The sequence below is a fragment of the Sinocyclocheilus anshuiensis genome, unplaced genomic scaffold (genome assembly GCF_001515605.1).
Source record: "Sinocyclocheilus anshuiensis isolate Anshui unplaced genomic scaffold, SAMN03320099.WGS_v1.1 scaffold1370, whole genome shotgun sequence".
Taxonomy (NCBI): domain Eukaryota; kingdom Metazoa; phylum Chordata; class Actinopteri; order Cypriniformes; family Cyprinidae; genus Sinocyclocheilus; species Sinocyclocheilus anshuiensis.
In genome coordinates, this window is record NW_015557133.1 from 94,681 (window position 1) to 99,466 (window position 4,786).

Genomic DNA, 4,786 nt, shown 5'->3' on the forward strand with positions numbered 1-4,786 from the left:
ACTGGATGCGAGCTCTCAAATAGGCCTAACTTATACAAATGAACTGCCTGTCCTCTCACTCCGATATTGCTTGTGCGCACTCAGACCAATGTTGCCAACTCTCACAAGATGATAAGCAACTGCAGCTTTAAAAACAAGCCCAAAACAAGCCCAATATGTTTTTGATGATTTATTATCATCAATTGTATTCATCAATTATTTATGACCAATAAATGAGCCTGCAACATATTAAACTGAAACCACTCTTTTATCTGAAAAGCAAAAACATAAGTTATTTTACAAAAATCAGCAAACTGCAACAAAGCAGGAACAAAACTCATCTCCAATCACCTGTCAGCAGAATAGGATTGGAGAGATGGAAAAGGAGAAAAGCACAAGAGCTTAAAGGGAGAGCTGTAACATAGCCACATATTTATTATAGCCTACTAAAATATAGGCTATTCGAACCAAATGTATATACTCTTAGTATTAGTATAGGACTACTTGTTTTTTATTACAGCGCGTGATAATTAATACATTACAAAAACATTGTAAAAATTAAAATTAGGCTAAAACAAAGTCTGAAACTCTGCTCACTCTAGCCCTCCTGCCGTTCCTCACTCTAGCCCCCGGCCTCTGCTCACTCTAGGCCGCCGCCGCCGCTCACTCTAGGCCACCGTGTGTGAAAGCGAAACTACTTTGTTTGGCCTTCCAAAAATGGACACGACTAGAAATCAGTGGTTAAAAGGTGTATTTACAACACTGTTCCAGAACACTTCAACCCAAATATTCAACTGAAAATTGGCTTCCGCTCTGGAATGGCATTCTGGCTCTGGTGACGTCAGTTTGACGGCTTCGGGGGAATAGTCTTAAGTTATAATGTAAGGACTGCTATTTCCGGGTCCATATCTCTACTCATTTCACAGCCATTTATGAGCACTATTTAATTAATGTTACATATTTAAGCTAGAGATGCACCGATTGACCGGCCAGTGATCGCACGTCTTGCCGATTCCGAGCCGATCCTTTTATTGCCAGCGGCGCCGGCAATGATGTCACAGCCACGCGCACACTCACGTGTAAACATGTCGTTTCGCGCGAGAATGATTCTAATTTTAATTGCATTCAGTGTAAACGGCGACTGATAATGTATTTATGTTGTGCCAGATGAGTGAGAGAGATTGAGACTCATGCAGAAATCAATACAAATTAGCGCAACAGCACACACAAAGTAACTCATAGAAAGTTATAGACCCCTTTTCAATTAGTAAACACTGTGATGTTTTTCTGTGGGCGAATGAGTGAGTGTGTGAGAGAGACAGCACACACAAAGTAACTCACAGAAATTCATAGATGCATACTGCGGTAGAAAAAAATATATATTTACAAAATATGATTTAGGTAAGCAACATTATACGGCCATGATGTTTCCCCAAATATCAATATCAACACAATTTCAATGTGACACTGGTTTTATACAATAGTATTTCAATAAACAAGAAGTTAGACTTAGATTTTAGACAAAATATTGACTGTTTTTGCTCAAATTCGCTGACGGAAATAGTTCTGATCAAAGCCACAGCAGAACTTTTGTGTGTCTCCAAGCAACACACAGCGGTGTTTCATTACTGAATGAATCCACGTTTTTGAACTAATCCAGTGAGTCAATGATCCAGTAACCCATTCATAAGGACAGTCATTTGCCTCGTTTCTGAATGAATCAGGCATTTGAATGAATCGGTTGAATGAATGAATAAATGACTCACTCAATAAAACAGACATTTGCCACCACCTGCTGGTGGTTTAGTCATATTTAAAAGTATCATTGCATTTTTTCAACATTTTTTTTGTATGTTTTAAAAAATATATAAAACATTAATCTTACAAAATTATTTATGCATTTGAAATTTTGCAGTGTAAATGCATTTATGGCACCTCAGCTTCATCAAGCATAGTGGGAAATGACATCTGTTTTGTTACATACAGCAACTCCTTTTAAGTTAACTATTTCTTCCTCTTACCAGTCACAGAGCACTTTATTTTGAGAGTTGTTTAAGTGACAAAATCTGTAACAGTCCAGATTGGGGGAATTGTAATGTTTAATAATTTCTTTTATTATGTAAATAATTTTTGCATTTAAATTTGCATAGATTTTTGTTTGTATATGCTGTCAATTACAGTTCTTAGAAAGAAAATCAGAATCGGCAAAAATCAGTATCGGCAGGTCACACTTCCAAAAAATCGGAAAATTGCAATCGGTGCATCTCTAATTTAAGCTGAGCATTTAAAAATTTGCTGTGCACACTACAGTCTCCGTGTTACGTCTTCCGCCATTTTGGAGAGTACCCAAGAGAGTAATCGACGTAATCAGCATTGTTTACATTCGGGGGAGAAAGCGCGCAAAAATCAGTATCGGCAGGTCAAACTTCCAAAAAATCGGAAAATTGCAATCGGTGCATCTCTAATTTAAGCTGAGCATTTAAAAATTTGCTGTGCACACTACAGTCTCCGTGTTACGTCTTCCGCCATTTTGGAGAGTACCCAAGAGAGTAATCGACGTAATCAGCATTGTTTACATTCGGGGGAGAAAGCGCACGCATGAACGTAATCTGCGTAATCAGCGTTGTTTACGCTTAGGGGAAAGCGTGCGTATGCATTGTGATACTCTCTAAAATGGCGGAAGACGTAACTCGGGGGAGAAGAATTGTTGAAAACATTTTTATTTTTGTTTTCTTTGCGCTCAAAAAGTAGCTCGTAGCTCGTAGCTACGCAAAACTGAAGTTGAGCCACTGATGTCACATGGACTGTTTTACCGATGTCCTTACTACGTTTCTGGACCTGGGAACATTACAGTTGCGTTGCTGTCTATGCAGGGTCTGAGAGCTCTCACATTTCACAAAAATATCTTGGATTTGTTTTACGGGTTTGGAACGATGTGAGGGTAAGTAATTAATGACAGAATTTTCATTTTGGGGTGAACTAACCCTTTAAATGTGTATTGTTTGTATGTGTTTACAAACATTATAAACACAGTTATTAGCTTTATTAGGATTACAAATCCTCTAAAATTACGGCTATGTGTTTAGGCTATAAAAACGTCAATCCAAAAACAAATTAATTTAAGGTGAAACTGAGCATTACCTCTCTAATTCGGCACGAATCCAAATGTTTCCATATTTGTGACTTATCTGGATGCTAAAATATTATTTATTTTAGGCTAGGCTTTGTACTTTCATCGTCGTAAAACATCATCCCTTACACCAGCTATATCAGCACAGTGAGGCGCTGGTAGGGGTTGAACGACTTCAGATTTTTAAAAGTCGACATTTATGTGTTGAGTGTCGACGTTGACTAGTCGCTGATGATGTCATTAATGAACAAATAAGCCTGAACCTGGAGCTGAGACTCGGAACACCTTGTGCACAGCTATGGCATATGACACGGCGCTGCCCACATGGCTATTGCTGCTGTAACAGCTCATTTTTATCAAGTTCTTTTGTCTTTGGGTTGTTATGTTTCTCACAGATTTCTGCTCGTTCTAAATCAGATACAGGTAAAGCAGCACAGTAAAGATTATATTTATATGAATGCATTAGTGAGAGAGCGATTGCTTGTGTGAATTCTACCTGGCAGTGTCTCTCTTTGAAGCTGTGAGTTTTAGTTACTAAGAAATAAATGCTAGAACTTTTCAGTTTCTAAACAATTTTTTTTTTTTTTTGAGAAATCACAGAACAGTGTTGGCAATACATTTCTGTGCCGCGCGTGATCTGCGAGTGATGTACGAGCTACTGTCTGTAGCCTATGTGTGTGCGTTAGCAACAGCGCATTAGGTTAGAATGGCGATTAATCTACCTGCACAATAAGCTGTTTAAATCGTGCATTTTCCCGTTCAATTTCAAGCATCCAGGTGGTATAATCACACACGTCTTGTGGAGCGCTTAAGCAGTCTGCATTTATTTGTCATTTTAACTGTTTGGAAACGGAGCGTAAATGTGGACTTCAATGATTTCTTATCCTGTTGCGCCCTCTGTAGGACCAGCGACTAGTCGACGTCAAGCTTAAAGTGTCATGGCAGAGCATTAAAGTCGACTAGTCTGTGCAACCCCTAGGCGCTGGTCACGCTGAAGGCAACAGGTTGAACAATGGAGCAGTGTAACTTTCTATTCGTTTCTTTAACTGTATTTTATTTTGATAATGAACAGGCTGCAATGTTGTAAAAATATGTTGTGTGCCCGTGTGACGCCGGTGCGATGGTCATACCAATGCTGGTTGGTTATACAGATAGAAGCAAGACATTATTCAAAACTGTCATGCTTTTGCAAAATAAATAAAACTGTCAAGCTTTTGCAAAATAAAGAAAACTACTTTATGCTGTCTCGTTTTCCTTTTTTCTGAGAACTTTGGAACTCAGCACTTTTTTTTTTTTTTCTGTTTTGTTAATCTGTCAATGATTTAAGTGAAATATACACTGAACAAAATTATTAACGCAACACTTTTGTTTTTGCCCCCATTTTTCATGAGCTGAACTCAAAGATCTAAGACTTTTTCTATGTACACAAAAGGCCTATTTCTCTCAAATATTGTTCACAAATCTGTCTAAATCTGTGTTAGTGAGCACTTCTCCTTTGCCGAGATGATCCATCCACCTCACAGGGATCAAGTAGACCGATAACCGATATTTTGAACCGATATATACGTCTGGTGTAAAAATTAAAATTTATGTCAAAATTTTGAATAACAAGGGCTCTGACAAAAACTGCCTTCCCTGGTGTTGGTTGAGTGTAGTACTCCCACAGTAAACTCTTTA

General features: G+C 38.2%; 1 protein-coding gene and 1 long non-coding RNA gene across 2 annotated transcripts in view; both read left to right on the forward strand.

The window, feature by feature from the left end:
- ndufb9 (NADH:ubiquinone oxidoreductase subunit B9) overlaps positions 1 to 4,786 on the forward strand; it is an 80,605-nt gene that overhangs the window by 26,134 nt on the left and 49,685 nt on the right. The window lies entirely within an intron of this gene.
- LOC107677953 (uncharacterized) overlaps positions 2,761 to 4,786 on the forward strand; it is a 5,653-nt gene continuing 3,627 nt past the window's right edge. Inside the window, exons 1-2 of the long non-coding RNA XR_001632899.1 lie at positions 2,761 to 2,773; positions 3,527 to 3,532. This is a non-coding gene — a long non-coding RNA (uncharacterized LOC107677953). The remainder of the gene's footprint in view (positions 2,774 to 3,526; positions 3,533 to 4,786) is intronic.